Source organism: Anas acuta, chromosome Z (assembly GCF_963932015.1).
Source record: "Anas acuta chromosome Z, bAnaAcu1.1, whole genome shotgun sequence".
Lineage (NCBI taxonomy): Eukaryota > Metazoa > Chordata > Aves > Anseriformes > Anatidae > Anas > Anas acuta.
The window spans coordinates 15,010,027-15,032,295 of record NC_089017.1 but is presented as its reverse complement, the minus strand read 5'-3'; the positions used below and the strand labels follow the sequence as shown (position 1 = coordinate 15,032,295).

Here is a 22,269-nt window from a genome sequence, read left to right as displayed (position 1 = left end):
AAACATCGTTATATTTAAGCAATTTTTTTTATACATACATGTGGCTGTGTTTTGGGAAGCTGTAGAGACACACAATACTTTTTAATTCCCCCAATTAGGTGTGGAAAGTACAGAACTGCAATGAACAGGGAGAAAATTAAACATTAGAATTTAAATATTTTATTTAAATAAAATGGGAAGAATGGAAATCTGCAAGCATTTGAATTGCAAATTGCATTTGGAATTTTTTTCACGTTTACTCAGCTTGTGAAAGTGTCAACTCTTGACATTTGATAATGTCCCTAAACCCTGCACAGTCTAGAAAAAACAGGATTTTCTTTGTGACTGGGTGTTGTGGGACTGTTGCACAGCAGTCAGGTGTAGACTGCTGAAGAGCAACATGTTCCTGGCACTTGGATGTGTGTTGCAACTGCATACCAACCCTGTGTAGTGGCAACGCCAAGACACCATCCAACTCTTCTCCATGCCTCTTTCTCTCTAATCCCTGTTTTCCTCAGAAGTATGTGCAGTTTCACCAGACTTACAGGAGCCTAGGTGTATTCCCACTGAGGCATCATCTGGGTAGAAGTGGACAAACACCACTTTATATACTACTTATGTATTTAAAATCATTTAAATGCATAAGCATATATTCCTCTTCCATAAAATATCTCATTTTATTTTCTTCAGAAACATCACTGACCTTTGGATTTCTCCTATACCATTTCTCCTATTTTGTCCTGTCATTACCTTGAGATGCTTTGGAGTACATTATTGGACAGAATGAAGGCTGAAAGAAAGTAAGGGGCAATGTACTGTTAGAAATAGTTTGTCTTTTTGGGGCCTCTGAAGAAGGAGAACTGGACTGTTACTGGAAAATATTTTCCTTTCCAGGCAGTCCCTAAATAATACAAATCAGACTTTGGCTTCTGAGCCCAGATATGAACTCTTTTTGTATCTTCTCCCCATCTTTAGTGTACATCTTTATTGAGAAGCTCTAGATATGGTATGTTCTCATGAATATAATGCCTTTCATTTAAAGTTATCTTTCAATAAGAATAACCTGTAATATGACTCACCAATTGAATCGTTTGTTTTTCTCTGTACAGGTAATGTTATATTAGGAGCCTTTTCATAGTTTGGAATAGAATGAAAAATAAAATATCAGTTTCAGATTATATCAGGACTGCCGGATTTAGCTCACTCTGATGTAGCATCAACTGTTGCACTAGAAAAAAAGAAAGAAGAAAAAATAATAATAAAAAGAAAACGATGAAAGAAGAAAAAAGAAAAAAAAAAGAAAGAAAAAAGAAGAAAGAAGAAAGAAGAAAGAAAAAATGATAAAAAGAAAAAAGGATAAAAAGAAAAAAGGAAAAAGCAATGTAACCTGATTGCATGATAATTTTCTTCATTTGAAGGGGATTATACTAAATGGGATTTCAGAGTATGTGAAATCAAGAACTATATGAAATAGCCACAGTGAAATCATATGAAACTATTGTAATGCCCAAAATACTGCTGTAAAATCAAAGATCAGATTCAATGTGCTAATGTGCTGTGGAAATGGTCTCAAATGAACTTTGAGATTTTAAAGTTGTTCAAACTGTAAACTCCTTCAAATACAGGGTAGAGGAGACAGAAGCATGGTCATAGCCTTTTCTACTATATCATACAGCAGGAAATGGAATGACCTCTAGGATTTTAGGACTAAGCTTTATGAAATATATATATATATATATAAAATAAAATTACACATCTACTTGTAATCATAAATGGTAGGATTAACCCCAAATTAAATGCTGTAGGCTATAAACTCAGTATAGATATGAAATAGAAGACTCAAACTGATTACCTTAAGATAATTTATTTAGGGTGACTTCTTTCCAGCAGTATTCCTTCTATATAAAATCTGTTTATTTTGTATTTCTTATGAATGTATAAGATGTCATTGTAATGAACATATTTTGTTAAGTAATGTAGATCTGTTTTTCTCATTTTAGTATGAAAATTTGTCCATCAATCAGACCACAGAATATGTAACTTATAGGTATGTTGGTAACTCATACGATATTTTATAGTAAATATGAGTATTTTATTGTAAAATATTAGTTTAGTTAAAAAATGTAATAACCACTGTTAAGTGTTTAGGGTAAGAACCTGAGATTTCACAATGGATATCTTACTGCTCCAAAGTGAAGATTTATTAGTACATGTAATTAAGCCGTCAAATAAAAGCATGCAGTCTTTCATTTTCTGATGTATGCTATAGTCAGCTTGAAGGTCTTAAGTTTCTTAAAGACAAATGTTGGTACAAAAGATCAAAACCATCACTGCTAGATACAGGATTTATGAAGCCATTGATAAATGAAGTCTACATCAAGGAATTAGTAAAAATAATTAAAAAAGAAATCCCCTTCCCTCAACTCATAAGTGAAAGAAAGACAGAATAATTTCAAAAGAAAGCTATGACATAGTATAAGGGATTCTAATTGCTACATCAAATTACAAAGGTAACTACATCATTAAAATTTCTTTTCAAAATTCATTTCTATACCATAAAATATACATCTATAGCAATTACATAAAAAGCTATGATCCTGGTAATCTTTTAGAGAATCACTTAGCCTTCACCTGGATGCTAATATGCATATAAAAATGTAATGATGACAACTAATACAGGTTCTCTTTCAAACATAAAACATCAAATTGTTGTACATCCAGTTGTGTTATTTATTGGATTATTTTTTCTTACTGGAACACACTCCGCAGTGATTATGAGTGCTTTGATATTTCACAGACAATTGAATAGAATTTACTGTATTGAATGGAGTAGGATTGATGGAGGCAGAACTCTTCCATCTGTATATAAATCAATGAAGTTAAAGCCTTTTATATATACAATATGTATATATTGTAAGAAGGTCAGGGTCTTTCAAGTTAAGCCCTTTTTTTTTTTACTGGTGAATGACCCTTGACAGTAAAACGTGACTCCTGATATTGGAAGAGACTTCTCGAGGCCATTGGATGCAATCCTGCTTTTTTAAGGGGTTTTAACTGTCTTCAAGCATGGAGACTCCACAGCCTTTCTGGACAACCTCTTCCAAAAATTCTAAGTATTTGTTTGTCACATCAAGTTGGAATTACCCTTGTTCCACCTTGGGTTTGTTGTCTCTCATCCTGTCCTGTTGCACATCTGAGAAAAGTCTGATTACATCTCCTCAACACTATCCTTTTCAGTAGCTACAGGCTACAGGTCTCCCATTAAACTTCTTTTCTTAATGCTTAATTTACACAGTTCTTTCAACCTTTTTCTGTATGTCATCTGTTCCAATCTACTAATCAACCTGTCCCTCAGTTGGACTTGTATGTGATAAGCACTGAGTATGTGATTATCTTCTTTATACTGGATAACCCGAAACTTGATAACAATCAAGAGTCCATAAGTACTGATACTTATGGACTGATGGTTGATGGTTTCTTTTGAATGCAGCCACCATGACTTATTAGCAAAATGTTATAGCTAACACTGAGAAGAGCAGCTGCTGTTGCTGAAAATCAGCATATTTATTAATGCCAGATGCCTATGTTATGGCAAATAATTCAGTCAATTTATTTAAACTATTGTCAAAAATAGGTATGCATTTTTCCCTGATAATTTTAAATCCTCATTTTCTCATTAACTGATTACTGTGAATTAAAAACAAAAACAAAGAAAAAGAATGATGGAAACAGTAAGAAAACGCAGGCAAAAATTAAGAGTGTTTTTTTTTTGTTTGTTTGTTTGTTTGAAAGCTCCTAGAAGAATGTTCCATTTCTGGTACTATCCATTGTATCATTTAAAAGTAGGTGAGAAGCTACTACTTGCAGCAAAAGCGAATTTGATGAAGTTACAGTTCTGGACATCAATATGGCTAGAAGCATGCACCATAAGAAATTATTCTGTGTACACGTACAGTAATTTCTACAATTAAGGCCTTTGTATGCCTATGCTACAATTTCAAGGTCAGGTAGTGTTTTTTTTTTTGTTTGTTTTTGTTTTTTGTTGTTGTTGTTGTTGTTGTTGTTTTTGTTTTTTAATCACTCGCTATAGAGGACTCACAAGCTGATTATAGCCTGGAACATGCATTCTCCAAAATACCACAAGGCCTAGGAAAGCTTGCATTTCTTTTTTGCTAGTTGGTGGAGACATAATCATTATTTTGTTGATCACATCTGTCGGAACGTGGTGACATCCATCCACCCATTTTGCCCCCAAGAACTGGATTTCCTGTGCGGGTCCCTTGACCTTATTCTGTTTAATAGAAAAAACAGCTTTCAGGAGAATTTGAATTATTTTCTTCCCTTTCTCAAAAACTTTTTCTGCTGTGTTACCCCGTACGATGATATCATAGATATACTGCAGGTGTTCAGGAGTGTTCCCCTGTTCCAGTGTCATCTGGATCAGTCCATGGCAAATGGTAGAGCTGTTTCCACCCCTGGGGCAGCCGATTCCAAGTGTATTGGACTCCCCTTCAAGTGAAAGCAAACTATGTCCTGCATGCTGCTGCCAGAGGGATGAAGAAAAATGCATTAGCAATATCGATTGTAGCATACCACTTAGCTGCCTTTGACTCTAGTTCATACTGGAGTTCTAGCATGTCCAGCACTGCAGCACTCAGAGGTCGTGTGATTTCATTCAGGCCCTGATAGTCCACCATTAGCATCCACTTGCCATTAGACTTTCGCACTGGCCATATAGGACTATTAAAGGGTAAGTGAGTCTTGCTGATCACTCTTTAGCTCTCCAGGTGATGAACTAACTCATGGATAGGGATCAGGGAGTCTTGGTTGGTGTGATATTGCCACTGGTGCACGATTATAGTCGCAATTGGCACTTCAATCCTCAGCAATCCTACAGCAGAAGGGTCTTCTGGGAGACCAGGCAGGGGAGAAAGCTGCTTAATCTTCTCTGTGCTCAAGGAACCTGTGCCAAAATCCCACCCTTTTGGATCCTTGAAGTACCCTCTCTTGAGGTAGTCTATGCTGAGGATGCTTGAAGCCTCTGAGCCAGTCACAATGGAGTACTTTTACCACTCATTCCCAGTTAGACTCACTTCAGTTTTCAATACAGTTAGCTATTGGTATCTCCATGTCACTCCAGAGATAGAGAGGAGTTCTACCCCTTGGTGGCCTGATGGCATTAGGGTACACTGTGCGCCTATGTCCTCTAGAGCTTTATATTTCTGCAGTTCCAGTGTGCCAGGCCATTGAATCCACACAGTCTAGTAAATCCGGTTGTCCCTCTCCTCTACCTAGCCAGGGGCAGAGCCCCACTAGTCCTGGCTGGAGCATCTGTCAATAAATTCTTGAAAATGTGAAGCAGAAGTCTCTTCATCAGTGTCAGGAGTAATACTAGCCTTTCTACTGCCTCTGGGGGACTGCCCAACAGAAACTGGGGCAGCAATCTTCTTAGGGGCCCCTTTTCTTGCTGCTGTATCTTTCCACAGTTCATGTACCCAAGCAGCTGGGGCTGAGGTTGGTTCATCGTCCCACTTCCTCATATCTTCCCCATGCTCACATAAATAAAACCACAAGGCACCCCGTCTTGTGCATCCCGGATTCTCCCTTGCTTGAGCTGGAGAGTGCTGGTACTTAATGGCTGAAAGATTCTTCCATCTAGGTGAGGAGGAAGCTATGTGTTCTTCTAACCATTGGGACAGTTTCTCCATGGCTGAAATGCAGGCCTGTACCAGGGCAGAGAGATTTTCTTCATATTTATGAAGCTGGTTGGACACAGTATCCACTGTTGGCCCCATCCCCTCGTCCCAATCTATTGCTGTCAGTGTGCTGACATGTGATAAGGGTGCAGCCCGTACAAACTTCCACCACATGGATGCTGTGCACTGGACTTCATCAGAGTCTTTATGTGTCTGTTCATGGTACAAATCACTATAAATCATCTTCAGCACATCTAAATCTGTCATTTTCTGGAGACCTTTCTCCATGGTGGTCCACTTGCCTACTCGATATACAATATCTTCCTTGTGGGGATACCTTTCTTTCACAGCTGCCAGGAGTCGCTTTCAGAGGCTGAGAATCTGTGTCTCTCTCCCAATTACTCTGTCAATGAGCCTTTCTCTAGAGAGGGATCTGAGCTGCTTGGTTTCATTGCCTTCTAGTTGTCGGCTATTAGCCCCTGTGTCCCAGCACTGAAGCAGCCAGGTGAAGATGTGCTCGCCTAGATGACAACTGAAATCCTTTTCGTATTTCTCTCTACTCACTGAAGGATAGAGATCGAGTGGTTTCTGATTCATTTATGATTTCAGTCTCTCCTCCCTGATGTTGTTGTGATGACGCTGCCTTAGAGCTGTCTGCCTTTTCCTCTTCTCCCTCCTCCTTATGAGGAGCTTCTTCCCTTACTAAATGAGCTGACTTCCATTTCCATTGTTTCCATTGTCTTGACTATAGGGGCGACTGATACCATAGGTGGTTGGTCCTCTGGGGTGGTCACAGTGTGTGTTATCTCATCATCGAATTCAGAAACTTCCCTATCCCCTTGAGGGTGCTTGGCAGTGTTAATTGACATTTGATAGGTGTAAGCCAGACCCCAGCAGAGTGCAGCAAGCTGGTGGAGTTCTCTGGTGTTGACAGGGTCAGGGCATAAGTCTTTCAAACATTCTACCATTTTTTTTTGGATTTTGCACTTGTTCAGGGGTGAAGTTAAAAAACATCAGAGGAGAAAACCATGACAGGTACCTGCCCATATCCCCATACACACCTTGCCACCCACAACTACTTTGTCTCAGGGCAAGTCCTTAGACAGTATTCTCAATAAATTGTCTCACCTTAGGGAGGAAGAAAAACACTAGAACTAGTAGGAGGAGGATGACATATGACCAAGGGTATCCAAAATACTCAAAGGCTGCTGCAATTAGCCCACAGGGAGAGACGAAGGAGGCACCACTCCTGATATTATTCACAAATTGACTGCTAGGGGAGAAAAAGAAGGTGGTGTAATTCTTAATATTTCCAAAAAGATAATCTCCAGGAGACCAGACTGATAACAATGCAAGGCCTGAGCACTAGATGAAACTGAAGGCCAGTATGTTACAGCACAGTATGATAAAGAAACCAAACACAGATTTCAACGTGTTCTCTGATCAGATACAGAGGAAAAAAGAAAACAGAGAATTGATTACATACAACATAATCACACAGAAAAACATTAACAGCAAAGCGAACATTGTGACTAGCAAGTATGTTAGTTGTAAGTACTTTCATCAATTCTACTGTTATCTCAACCCTTGAGCCCCATGTTGGGCACCAAAAAAGACGGTGGTAGTTTTACTCGAATGGGCAGCTGAGCTCCACCACAACTGCTCTCTCACTCCCCCCTCCTCAAAGAGGAAGGGGGAGAAAATACAACACAAAGAGCTCAAGGTTTGAGATGAGAATTATTTCATTAAAGGGAAAGGGAATGGGGAGAAAAATAAAGAATCATAGAATCATAGAATCATAGAATATCCTGAGTTGGAAGGGACCCTTAAGGATCATCAAGTCCAACTCTTGACACCGCACAGGTCTACCCAAAAGTTCAGACCATGTGACTAAGTGCACAGTCCAATCTCTTCTTAAATTCAGACAGGCTCGGTGCAGTGACCACTTCCCTGGGGAGCCTGTTCCAGTGTGCAACCACCCTCTCTGTGAAGAACCCCCTCCTGATGTCAAGCCTAAACTTCCCCTGCCTCAGCTTAACCCCGTTCCCGCGGGTCCTGTCGCTGGTGTTAATGGAGAAAAGGTCTCCTGCCTCTCGACACCCCCTTACGAGGAAGTTGTAGACTGCGATGAGGTCTCCCCTCAGCCTCCTCTTCTCCAGGCTGAACAGGCCCAGTGCCCTCAGCCGTTCCTCATACGTCTTCCCCTCCAGGCCTTTCACCATCTTCGTAGCCCTCCTCTGGACACTCTCCAACAGTTTCATGTCCTTTTTATACTGTGGTGCCCAGAACTGCACACAGTACTCGAGGTGAGGCCTCACCAGCGCAGAGTAGAGCGGGACAATCACCTCCCTCGACCTACTAGCGATGCCGTGCTTGGTGCACCCCAGGACACGGTTGGCCCTCCTGGCTGCCAGGGCACACTGCCGGCTCATATTCAACTTGCTGTCTACCACGACCCCCAGATCCCTCTCTTCTAGGCTGCTCTCCAGCGTCTCATCGCCCAGTCTGTATGTGCAGCCAGGGTTTCCCCGTCCCAGGTGCAGGACCCGGCACTTGCTCTTATTGAACTTCATGCAGTTGGCGATCGCCCAGCTCTCCAACCTATCCAGATCCCTCTGCAAGGCCTTTCCACCCTCATTCGAGTCCACAACTCCTCCAAGTTTGGTGTCATCAGCAAACTTGCTCAAAATACCTTCTATTCCTACATCCAGATCGTTTATAAAAATATTGAAAAGTACCGGCCCTAAAATGGAGCCTTGAGGGACCCCACTGGTGGCCGCCCGCCAGCCTGACGCAGCCCCATTTACCATAACCCTTTGGGCCCTGCCCGTTAGCCAATTGCTCACCCATCGTATGATGTTTTTATTTAGCTGTATGAGTGGAACTTGAGTACAGAAAGTCCAAATGCGGTTGCAGAAACTTATTCAGGAAGTCAAATTCAAACCAGGAACAGAGCATTTGTTTTCTGGCACCCAACCCCATGCTTTAAATAGAAAATGTTCCATCCTGTGACAACATTTTCAGTCCAGCATTGTCCGAGGAATGGATTGATGACCTCATAGGACTTTTCCACCACCAGCAGCTGGGTTTCCACAATTAGTCATGACAACTTTGTTGATGCTGTGATTAGTGATGGCTGCCTCAGAGTTTTAGGTGTGGTTATGTAAAATGTCTAAAGCTAAAGTTAGCTATGGAAAAGATTTACTGGCTCATCTGACCTATACCCCTCCCATGCAGCATTGCTCACAACAGTATGTATTTTTTGTGTTTCTATGGGTATGACTTCCACCTTCTTGGACGTACAAGGTTCCTTCATTTACTTCAAGTAGAGAAAGTATGCAAAGGACTCAATTCTACCACTTAATGCTTCTCCCTCTCATTAGGTCTTCCCAACAGCCAATCAAAGCTTTCTCCACTTGTACTTTTTCCCAGGTTTTGTGTAATACCTATGTGCCTTGTCTGTCAAGATGTACCTTCTTTTTCTCTTTCTTACCAGAAATCCCAACCCCATAGGAGTAATTGCCACTGATGGATTCGATCTTTTTCTCTTCCATTTAGAAATAAAACAAAACACCTTCCTGTCTCACCTAACTCAGGACACTGTCTCTGAGACCTCAGACATGGAACCACCTGCTCCATTCCTGCAGGAGTCAGCAGCAGTGTGTTATGCAGGACTAATGTTCTTAGACAATCCCAGCTGATGCTGGGATAATAGATTTGACCACCACCTTCCTCTTTGTCCCAATGTCTGTTTCCGTGTTAGACCCAAAGGTTTAGATCCATGTTGGTGGGAATCAGGAAAAATCCAGAGAAATGTAGGTTGTTCTGGTGAAATAACCTCCTCCAGTAATTTCCATCATAAAGGAATAAATCTGTATCACATAGTAGACTACTCTAAAGGAAAACAAAGCAAAGGAAAACAACGTGCTTACATTTTAATTCTGCTTGAGGGACAATGAGGTTATTTTTAGTACATGACTGTTTCATTAATTGCAGTTGCTACTGTGAATGACATCAAGCTAGAAAGAGGAAACTCTCTTCATGTACTTCCGTATAGGGAAAGCAAATAAAAGAAATATGTATTTTCCTAAGAGGTGAAACATTCTTTCTGAGAAGGCTGACTCTTAATAAAGACAGAAATATCTGAGTAAACGCAAAATATTTCTAAAGTGAAGCCTTTACATAAACTTTTTTTTTTTTTTCAAACAGTTGTTGTTGTTGTTGTTGCTGCTGTTTTTCACAGCACTCACAGTCAAACAGACCAGCTAGTGCAGGTCATGCAGCATTTTCCATTGTAGGCAGGCATAGTTGCTGTGTGTCCTTGTGGCCATGCAACATTGACAGCTGGGATACTGAAGATTGTCTATCTATGGCACAGAAAAGAAATTCCTCTTCCTGTGCAGTAAGTAGATAGATAGATAGATAGATAGATAGATAGATAGATAGATGGTGATTTCACTAAATTCTTTATTTATATGCTGTAAGGGGTACAGGACCACAGAACTGACCATTTCTGAGTAAATGGTGACTTTGTACCTGGGTAATAGATGGCTGAAAATTTCATTAGTTAAAAAGCAAGCTGGAGCCTTTTGTCATGTTATGTTAGGTGACTTATTGAAAATTTGGTTTCAAATCTCGTTGGAGGAGTGGGGAGGGAAAGGGATGAAGTTAAGCGTATATATAGAAAGCAGCTGAATTACAAGACAATTTATTCATAGTCTTTTTAAAGTGCACCTTAGAAGAAGACTGAGTGCTAAAGGGAGCCCCAGGGTTTTCTAGGCTTGAGCTGGGTTTTGGAAATCTGTCCTAGAAGGGTGGCATCAGATTGTGAACATTTCAGTGAGGTCACTTGCCGCTCAGGAACAAAAGGGCAAGCCGTCTTTGTGACTGAGTTAGATTTAGTCTAGAAAAGCAGCTTGGGCTGATCACAAGGCTCCCAATGTGTACAACTGCTGCATCTGCAACATTTGCTCTTACTCATTTAACTTCCAGTTCAGAGGAGACCAATCTGCGTCAGGGCTTTGTAATGGCATCTGCAACCCAAAGCAAACAGTAACTGTTCAGATCAAAGTTTTCCTCTGGTTTCAGGTTCAGTAGCCTCAATTGCTGATTATGGGTGCTGTCAAATTAGTGCTCAGTATGCACAATCATTCAACATGTTTATTTTTGTTCCAATCTAGACATACTAGTCAGAAATACCATTAATCCATAGAAGAAATCTCTTGCATTAGAGAAAAATTTTGATTATTAACTTCAACTTTGAGGATTTTTCTTTTTATTTACTGACTCAGGCAAACTTTTTTCTTGATAGGTCAGAGAAATACCAGCACGAGGCCTTGCACTTTATGTGTGTGAAAATGCTCTTCCAGAATGCATCCATTTTTTCAAGTGAAGCAATTGGAGCAAGATGGTCAGAAATTTTTGTTTTACTGATGAGATCAAGCTTTACTTAGGGGAAAAAAAAGTCTCATTATTATTCTTTTTTATAACTATATCAGTTTTCAGTTGAATACTAGACACAGTATCCAGAACACATAAAGTAGTATCCAGAACAAATAACTGCATAAGGCAGCAATTGCTTTTCGTTTCAATACTCACATTTACAAACACTGGATAATCACAGGGTTCCTACTTTTAATGTGGCCCATGATATTAAATGATTTGTGAACTGTGAGCAAGCTTCTTACAAGTATTACAATGGGTTGTAAAAGTACTTCTTATTGTGAATTCCATTCTGTAAATTATCTAAGGATTTTATTTTCTATTTTCCCAAGCTTCTACTTGTATCTTCAACACTGTGCAGTCTCTCCTATAGAACAAAGCATACCTTAAAATAAAAAATGTTTTGACCATTGATTTTGCTGCTTTAGAAACACTACCTTTAGGAGGCAATATAGAAATGGAGGTAAAGTACTGTATCTTGAAATGATCCATACAGTAGGAAGCCTTTTTCACATTACTGCTTGCTAAACCTTGTATATTTGTATGCCTAGCTTTTCAGTCTGCCTCAACTTTATTTAAGGATGAATGTTGATGAATGCAACTTTAATTAGCTCTTTGATCTTTCCAGTGGTTGTCTATTGTGTCAGAATAAAAATGATGTTAAACACTTTTTGCCGCTACAGTTAAGTTGGTCAAGAGTGACTATTTGGGAAGCTGTGTCCTCACAGTGAAGATTAATTTTTTCATTAGAAGCTCATATAAGTTACGCTAAAACAACTGGAAATTCTCTTGCAATTTCTAAAACAAAATTCTCTTCTTTCACCCAGTGAGCAGAAAGCCCATTAATCCTAAATTAATTATAAGCAAGCAAGCTTCATCTTAGTAGCATCAAACTATCTGAAATTTGAAAATTGAAATAAATTAAGAAAGAGAATATGGCAAAGTGTTCCTTTTTCTCATCTGATATTTCTCAGATGACATCCAGAAATGGTTTGATTGACTTGTTTTCCTTGTACTTTTCCCGTACTTTTCTGATTTCAGTATCATTGTTCTTTGGCTAATCCACTACTTCTAACCATTTAAAAATTAATTGCATTAAGAAAGTATTTAGTAAATAAAATTGCCATAAAATTTTCATTAGAAAATATGCTGTTTCCCAAAAACTATTCAAACTAATATATTGAACCTAAGTACCAAAAAAGTAAGTGGGTTCAGGCTTGCTCAGAAAATCTCTGCAACAAATTTACAACCCAGAAAAAGAACAAGGAAATTAAATTCATTGTTTTCTATTGAATATTTTAAAGGGTTAGGAAGAATGTCACTAACAGAGAAGCCATTTTTTTACTTTTATTTTTTCACCTGGAGTGTTTGTCATTTCTCTTTCCATGAGCCCCTCCAACTCACCATTTCAAAAATGTATGATCAGTAAGAAAATAAGAAAAGCCTCCAATAATTAAACTTTATACTGAAAAAAAATAATAATAAAACTAACCAGACAACCAACAAACAAACAAACAAACAAACAAAACCCTTTTCTTTCATTTCTGCAAAGGAAATCAGGGAGGACAAAAAAAAAAAAGAAGAAAAGGAAAGCCCTATGAAACTTTGCAGGAGTTGATGAATAGGTTACCTTCAAAAGGAAGATAAAAGATTACTGATAACAGATAACAAACAGCTCTATCTGTACATTTTTGGGATTTTGGCTATGACCCTAAGGTATAAGTCCACTCAGATTTGCTGCACTTGTTCAGAGAATAAGCAATAGCATCTGACCAAATGAACCTCTTTTAATCATAATAGTAGAGGACCAACCATTCTTATTCCCTTTTTGCATGTAACAATACATCAAGTATCTCATATTTTGCATTTCCTAAAACAGTGATAGGTAGGAATTTTAAGCCTTGTAGACTTAGATATACACGTAATTCCAGTGCCTAATCTTTGGAGGCTTCTTTAGAAATCCTGGCATAGAATGTCTTCTCTTGGCTTGCTGGTGGTCTGCACTTAAACTCTTGCTGTATCAACACAGCCAGAATGTGATTTGCATAGGTACTTTGCTGTCTGAGATAGGGAAATTAATTGTAATATTTTGAATGGAAATATGGCAAGTGCTCCAATAGGATATTTTCCATTTCCAGACCTGCAAGGAAGACAACAGGACCCCTTCCCTTATTGCCTTCCATTCTTTCACTTTTGAGCAAAGGGAACAAACTACTCAGAGTAGAAACCATGAAAAATGACACCTGATTCTTATTTGCCATTTGTTTCAATTTTGATACTCCTTTCAGTTTGTTTCTTTCAGTCTTTCTCTTTATTCTTCCTTTCTAGAGAAATGTTCTTGCTTCCTGTCCTTAGATTCTTTTTCCTTCATCCAATTTGAAGGGTTTTTTTGTTTGTTTATTTTTTACATGCTGTCCCTTTTTATATTTTTCTTTTGGTATGCTTTCTTTCCATATCTTACTTGTTGCATGGCCTGATAATTTTTCCTTAATTTTCAGCTGTGCTCCATGATGCATACATTTTCCTAGGCTCTTTTTTTTTTTTTTTCCTTTGTCCCAGCCAAGCCTCGGTATGTTTTACTCTCTTACTGTTCCCCTAGAAAGCAATTTTATTGTCTTGGAGCTTCCTTTTCTGTTACCCTTCAGAGTTTATAGGAAGGCCCTGAGCACATCACAGAAAGAATGGACTTTCATATGAGTTTGTGTGATTTCACCCTATAAATCCGGCTGCAGCCCTAAACTTAATTATGTCTTGGAATTAAGTTGACACTTGGTATTATGGGTTTGAGACAATTACACACTGCTTGTTTACCTTTCTCAACAAAGACAGTTATTGACATGGCTAAAAGGAGGAGATCAGTTGTGTGGATTGACAACCTAATATGAAGAAAACCATTGGCAAGAATAAATCTTCATGGTATTATCTGCAGTAGACATCACAATGGTACAGAAGCTGTAATAACTCATTATGAGAAATTTAGGCAAGTCATGGCAATGTCTACTGGTCCAGTGCAGCTGCATTTGAAAGTCCAGAAATGGAGGATTCATTCCCACAAAATGAGGAATGCTTTTCATAGCTGCAAGTAGGCTCAAAGTTTCAAATTCCAGAGCTGTGTTTGGATGGAAGTTCTCCGACAGTTCAGAGTATAGAAAAGTGTCCCAGGCATGCTACTGGGCAGCAGATTTAAGGGAGGGAAACAAATGGCTCAAAATGACTGTACCAAAGTCCTTAGTAATTTTCAAAAGCAACATTTTACCCTGTGCAGAGGACAAATATGAGTCCTGTGTATCACCAACACAGCTTGTAAATCATGAGGTACTTAGTTGGGTTTAATTGCTTTCCATAGTGTTCTGAATTTTATTCGGCATAACTATGGTTCAAAAAGATACCAACAAAGACCTTAAAAAAGACCTCAAAAACTTCCATTTATTGCTTTACAAACATAGCCAATGTTATCATAGTACTGATATTTCACTGCCCTGGTACGAGAGCAGTCTTTGAAGTGTCAGCCAAACTGGAGCCAAAGGTAAACTTAAATGAGAGAGATTACTCTGCATGTTGAATAGGGTTTGCATTTGAGAATTTTGATGCCATTTCCTGTTGTGTATATCACAGTTTATACAAAAGGTGAAGTCATGTAGTGCCATGTTTACAGCTTGCTTCTGAACATGGTTCAGAACATGGTTCTGAACTTGGTTCATGAACACAAACTTTCTCTGGGGTGTGAATACATGATATTGAATTTGTTTTAGGTCTTTTATTTGAATGTAATATTTACTCTAGTTCTTCTTTTCCACTTTTTTTATTTCCTGCCTCCCCTCCCCCCTTTTTTAATGCCAGATACATGGACAGTTATTTCAACATGCCAAATTTTCTACCATTTCTTTTTCTTTTGATTATGAGTCATCCTCTCTGCTACTTCTTTACGAACTTCTTCAATGTCTATGAACATTAAATTAAATTTTAATAAATAAATTAAATTTTATTTAATTATAATTTAATTGATTTTATTTAATTATAATTTATTTATAATTATAAATAAAGTTGACATAAGTAAAATGACATTAAATAAATTAATTATAATTTATTTAATTATAATTAAAATTAATATATAATTTTGGTAAATTACGTTTTATCTGGTCACACAGGTTATTTCAACACTTTTTGGTTCATACAATTTTTACACTTTGTCATGTTGAAATTAAATGGAGAAAAAGGAAAGAAAAACATCTTAACAAACAAAAGCACTGCTATGCTTTAGTAATGTTTCTCCTGCAAATGATAGATGTTCAGAATTACAATCTTTAAATAGGCAAAGAACACGACCAGGGATGTAGTAGGTAATTTTACATTTTCAGTATGGAAATAAATAGCTTAATAGAAAAAGAACAAATTCAGAACAAAGTAAATTGTGGAAAGATAGTTTTACAAATAGGAATCAAGTTGATATGAAAGTATTACAATAAGATTAATACAATTTATTATGCTTTCAGAATGGAAAACCATTGCTCAGAAGCTTTGTTCAGAGTGTTTTAAATTTACATATAAAATAAAATATAATGCACACCATCTCCCTGGGGAAGCTGACCAGCTGGCTTACACTCACAGTATGTGAAAACTGTACCTTTTCTGGGATAGTTTGAAGTATGTCAATTCCTTTAAATATTTGTAACAATAATAATAATAAAATAATAATAATAAAGCTAGATGTTATCCTTAGTACATTAATAAAGACTAACATTTCCAAAAAGGACAAGGGAGTGAGGATGTCAGTCTTTCTGAAACTGGATGAACAACTCTTGGATTCTTTTCATAATCTAAGCAATACAGTTAGATCAGCAGGCATATACAAGCAATTATAATATTTTTTACTTAGAGTAGTCCAAATTAATTAAAGGCAGATTTATTTGCAAGAATTGTTGTTGTTGATCTAACCACTTAAAACTTTTAAACTAAGTATAAAGCTGAGATAAAATTCAATTTATAAGCAATTATTCCTTATATTTCATTAATGCACCATGTATACTCTTTGGAAGAGAATAACAAATATGAATCCAATAATTTTGTTTATAACTAAAATTAATTGGTCATTCTTGTGTTCATGGATCTGCTTCTCACATCATAGTGCTGTTTAAGAACTGGAGCTTGATGCTGGAAAAGAAAGAATATGAAAGTCAAGAGGGACAGATGTATTTTTTTCTGCCTGTGTAGACTTTCAGGAAACTAGTATCTGCATGCATTTGGATGTGAAAACACAAACATCTTCCCTGGTTTTGCTTTCAAGTCAAACACTGAACTCAGGTTGTTAAATATTAGTAACCCTTGGACTATATTCTGGTCCCATGCTAAAGGAAAGCTGCTGACAGAGTTTTGTTTGGGATATGACTGTGTTGCTCTGTGTGCTCTTTGATATTTACGTCTCTTGAGTTGTGTGCTCATCGTGCTGGTGTAGAGGCTTATAAGGAAATAATTTTCTTCTCTTTCCCTGAACTCCAGCAGATTGTATACACAGGGCTCAGTAGTTTGCTTGCACATGTTCCCCTGTATGCTTTGAAGTATTATTCCAGTGATGATAACAAAGGAAAACAGATATTGTACTCCCATGTCTGAATGGTGTTTTTAATAGGACTGGTATAGCAAAAATACAAAATCCTTTGGAGTCAAAAAGAAATTAAATGTAGAACTTCATTTTTTTTTCCTCTTTTTTTTGTGAGATGATTCGTTTTTTAAGGGTATCTTGGAGGGAGAGTGATTGGAGAAGGTTTGAAAAAATGACATTATTAAATATACTAGATGCTCACAGAAATTCAATAGATTTTTTTTATTTCTTTTGTATTATCTGATATGTGGCACACATACACCAAAGGAATTTTTGCTTTAAATAAGAAAGATTACCCAATTTAAATTACATTTGTTTCATCCACAAAATAATATAAAATTAAGATATGAGCTCAATAACAACTGATGTAGCCATGACAATCTCCATAAGCACCTATTTTTAAAGTTTACATGACTGATTCCTAGGAATATAAGCTGGACTGAAAGCTATTGTATTTGCCTTTTATAGTAATAAAGATACTAGGAATGAGGTATCATTTCAACTTATCTTATCCCTTTTTAATTAAAAACATCCTGCTTTTGGAGATAAGTGGCATCTCATCTGAAGGAATTTATGGGTAGAAGAAGAAACACTGTTCCATGTAACTCTGAGTCAGAAATGATAAAAGATTTACTGTAAACTGTTATGTATATATAATCATAATGCTCTCAGTTTCAGTGCTTTAAATATGCACAAGATTTATATCCTTGGAAGACACCTTTGATTTAAAAATAATTTGATTTTATAATAATTTAATTTAAAATACATTTTCATACTTTTGGTACCGAAGTTGATTTAGAATTTTATTTTCTAAAGTGTAAGAAAGTTACTTTACACCGCACTTACTATTTGTTTCTGTGTTGTATTTTGCCTGTTTTGGAGCATGTAGACAGTCTCAGAAATTGTTCAAGCAACTTACTGAGAAAAGGGATGCAACATCTGAATCAGAGCTATTATTATGTTCCCGTGGTCCTGGGATCACTGTAGCATTGAGTCCTTCAATACACATCAGTGTTCTTAATACAAAATTTTAAGCTGTCTGCCCACAGCCCCCTTCTTCCACCTCCACAGTTCTTCTATACATTTCTCCTTCCCTGGCCAAGACCATTTTCCATGTGGGTTTCTACAAGATCTGTAGAGGATCTGCCATACTTAACAGATCTACATAGCTAGATGATTCCCACTTACAAGAAAACCATAGAAGGTGGTTATAGATCATTTTATCTGTGTCTTTGAATAGAGATAGAGTTGAGATAAATTTTAATTCACTCATGGAGCTATTCTCAAACCCCAGGATGGTCCCCCCACACATTCACAGATTGGACTTCTGGGCTTTTCTTCCATTGTTGTGGCTACCTGATATCCCTCTGCAAACTGCACTCACTGTTTACAGGGCAGAATACTGTCAGGCAGATATTTAGATATTTGTTAGTACAGTTTAATACAACCTTTAATTCAGTTTAGCAGCCACAACAAGAAAGCCTAAGGCTGTTGGCATTCAGCACTGAATATAAAGGAGATGAGACAGGTTGATTAGGTTAAATATATGAGTAGAGGCAGTTATTGTGGAAATACTGTCACACTTATAACACACGTGAAGCTAACAATATCAAGAATATTAGTAGATAGCAATACCATGCTATGTGGGTCTATGGAGCCTTTTGTAGTGCAGACCACCCCTGCCTGAGTGCTCCAGGACAACTGTATGTTTGCCTTTTCCCTTTCCCTGAGGTGTGATAAAGGGAGGTAGGGCAGAGCTTGCCAATTTCAGCAGTGCTGGACAAATGGGTGAAGGCTTACTTTTCTCTCCTGAACTGCAAGAGAAGAGAAAAATCTCCTTTGCACCAGGGCATGTGAGGTATGGTGCTCATGTAACTAAAAAATGGCCAGAGTTGGACAGATAAATCTGTAACCTAAGACATACATTACGGCATTCCCTCTATATATGGACTCACAGAGAATACAGTCTCTGTACAGACCTGAGGTGCAGAACCTGGCCTTTTCAGATTCAGATTGTTCAAATTTTAAGAACATTTTTTTCAAGTCCCACCGTCAGAAAAGAAATTTTCATAAGATATGCAATGCTTGTGTACACTGTTGTAAGCATCACGGAATATTCAAAGAGGACTACTGTAATAAATAAATAAATAAATCTATTGAGATTAATAGTTAAAAACAAACATAAATTTGAAACCTATACTACCTGATTGGACCATTTATTAATCTTCATGAACTATGTACATGTCAGAAACATTTCTTCCAGTTGAGCTAAGGCCCCAGGAAGATCACAAGTAATTTTAGGTCACAGTTGTATCTATGTGAGTAACAACTTTTATATGAGGCTTTTTTCTCCTACTCCTTTCATTTGACAGGTAAGTACAAGTAACTCTGACCAGCAGTAGCTATCCACTACTCCACAGGCACTAAAATGCAGCCTAGTTATCTCTTATGACACAGCGGGGAGTTCAGACTTGAAGCAAAGTATGCTGTAAATTTTCAGACAGTTTCCCATTTTATTGCAAAGCCAGCATAGTCAGAGAGGCTCAGAAGCCAGCAGGATATTAACTTGGCTTGGCTAAATTACAGGGAAAGAGTAAAATTTGGCCCACTGAATTTGCTTGCAGTGTAATGCAGTGAAAAATTGTCTCAGTTGTTGCCTGTATACTAGTAACCAAGTGCAGTCATGCCATAGACCTAACACAGACATGTAATCATTCATGCTGTGAACACAGTCCATGGTATAATTTCAGTTTGGGTCAGCTAGCATATTTGCAGGCAAAGCCTAGTCTGGTATTGCAGGGTGAGCCAGGACCCATTCCTTGCCACTTGGGCAAGCTAACCTACAAAGTAGGGGTTGGGGGATTTTAACTCCATGAATGTGATGTTTTGCTGCTGTAACTAGGACTCAAGAGTCTCTGGGGCTCTTTTTGTTTGTTTGTTTGTTTTTTATTTGTCTAATGGTTTTACTCCCCAGCAGGAGAGAGAGGAATGGGTGTTCCTCCAGTGTCCTCAATGTCAGCATCTGAGGAGAGAAAACCTCCAAACTCCACCCTAACCGTTCAAGCCATGTTTTTCCTAGGCAAATGAAAGTATTCCACCTTTGAATGGCAAATCATCTTTGTCAAGTCATGGTGTATATTATAGTGCTCAATGGGAAAGGGGAAGAGTGTATGTAAGAGAGCACATAACTAGGACTTTGTTGATACAAGGGTTTGACAAGTGCAGATCCAGGGCCAGGTAGCCCCCATAAGCCAGCTATTTCCAAACGATCTCTCCATCCTGAGTGGAATGATTCTATGTTATCATCTCATTTGTATTTCATACTTGTTGGATTTCCTCTGTATGTTTGTCTCAAATTGAAATTAACAAATTGGTGCATTCCAAAGTCAGGGATGAACATGTACCTACCCCAAGATAAACATCACAGGTACAACAACATTGCAACACTGTGTGCAGCAGCTGTCCAACTTTTATCAGTCATGATCTTATGTGCAAAATCTGTTTTAGGGGCAAAGAGGAAACACACCCTAACTATATGCATATACAGTCAAAAGTTTATTGTTAGTATAACTGAAATGTTAAAAGTTTAATCATTACTAGTCTGAGTCTAATTGATATAAAAAGAAATATTATTAATAAAGTTAGAATATTTACATATGGAAAAAAAATCTCTTTAATAGTAATAATACAATTGAAATTGTTACACACATTTCTTAGTTTCTGCCCTTTCTTCTGGCACTGTGTTCACCCTTCTACTGGTCTTCTGATCCTAAGGTTGGTAGTTTCATCAAAAGTTGTTGGGGTGGGGGGGTGTTAAGATCAATTATCAGTGTCTGGAGACCTTTGCCAACAGGACTAGAATTTTTTATTTTTCTTTTCTCCTCACTCCAGGATACAGTAGAGGTCATTTTTATGTGTTTGCTAGAATATTTTTAGACTTTTTTATTTTATTTTATTTTATTTTATTTTATTTTATTTTATTTTATTTTATTTTATTTTATTTTATTTTATTTTATTTTATTTTATTTTATTATTTTATTTTATTTATTTTGTTTTTATTAAATATATCATATATACTAGGTATTATTTGTTTTCTTCATTACCTTTAAAATTAGTTTTGCCCTGCTCCAGATCTTAGTTTCTTTAACTGACTGGGTAAGCTGTAGGGTCTCCAATGCTAAGCCTGTGCCACATCTCTTATCATCCCATGCCTATACTCCTCTATGCTACATCCCATGTCTCTGCTTCTCCAGGCCTCTGCTGTTGTACCAGGCTTGTATTTCTTTACAGTACATCATTTTGTTAGAGTTGTAAATATCTCATTCTACATAGCATAACTGATTGTTACTGTTGGCCATTTAAAACCGTGGTTGTATCATACAAAGATAACAAATTAGCTATAGACACCTAGTCAATTAAAAAAATATTGTCACAGCTAAACCAAGTAAAACAAAGCTGCAGGCAGGTCAAAAAAAGTTCAGACTGAGCAAGCTTGACAAGCCTCAGTCCTAAGGCCTTACAATTCAGTATGAAGTTGATTGCCTAACAGCTACTAACTGTGGTGATACAATATTACAGGGATATATGGGTATGATCCCATGCTTGGATTGTCTGCAAGATTGCTTATAGCCTATATATTAAAACACTTAAAGTGTATTAATCTTTTTGCTGACATATTCTGATACCTGTATACAGTAGTTGAAAATGGGAATGTTACCTGAAGTACTGGAAATTAAAGTGTGATGACCTGCAGGATGGGTGAGAGCAGAAGCATATTTTGCTACCATGTCTGTGGAATGACATGAGTGGTAAAAGATTATATTACTACTTTTGAGGGGAAGGTTGGAGATGATAATATGATTAAAATCAGGTTTCTTATTGTTTTCTGAAATAGTTGTTTTTACTGATTTTGTAAAACAAAAGCTAGGAAAATATGATTGAGAAGAAGTAACCTAATCTTAAAAACAAACAAACAAACAAACAAACAGAAAAAAAAAAACCTTGATCCTTTGAAATCATGCCAAAAAGTGGTGTCTAGACAGTGCTTTCTCTTTGTTTTTTCTGTCTATTCAGCTCTTTATAACCATGGATATCAACTGAAAGCTGAATAAGGCTCTCACACCCATGACTGTCTGACAGGTTGTAGATGGTACAAGACAGAGATAGGAACAAGAGTATTTCTCAGCCTCAGGCATTCTAGGATGTTTTAGGCAGGCAGAATATAATAAATTATTATTGTAATGCAGTAGGAAACATTTTCTGACCACTAAGACTAAGAAGTTCCATCCATACAATTCCATCCATAAAGCTCCATCCTTCCTTACCTGGAGGATGTATGCATGCCAGACAGGAAGATCTGAAGAACTAATTTTCCTCTACAATACTGATGTCTACAAGTCACAACGAGAGGATTGATTTGTTTCTGAGGTACAATGAGTCAAATCTGAAAAAAATATTAGCATAATCTTAATGACTTTTGACTCAGAACAGAAGAGAATATCCTGAGTTGAAAGGGACTCACAAGGATCGAGTCCAACTCCCAGCAGTAGTACC

At 37.4% G+C, this 22,269-nt stretch overlaps 1 long non-coding RNA gene across 4 annotated transcripts in view; it reads left to right on the top strand.

Moving 5' to 3' along the window:
• Nucleotides 1-22,269, top strand: part of LOC137848169 (uncharacterized) — a 54,597-nt gene that overhangs the window by 5,165 nt on the left and 27,163 nt on the right. For 3 of the 4 annotated variants that reach the window (XR_011091201.1, XR_011091200.1, XR_011091199.1), the window contains exon 3: nt 1,980-2,026. This is a non-coding gene — a long non-coding RNA (uncharacterized lncRNA). Of the gene's footprint in view, nt 1-1,979; nt 2,027-10,986; nt 19,688-22,269 lie in introns of those variants that run through there. The other variant, XR_011091198.1, reaches the window with a different exon arrangement.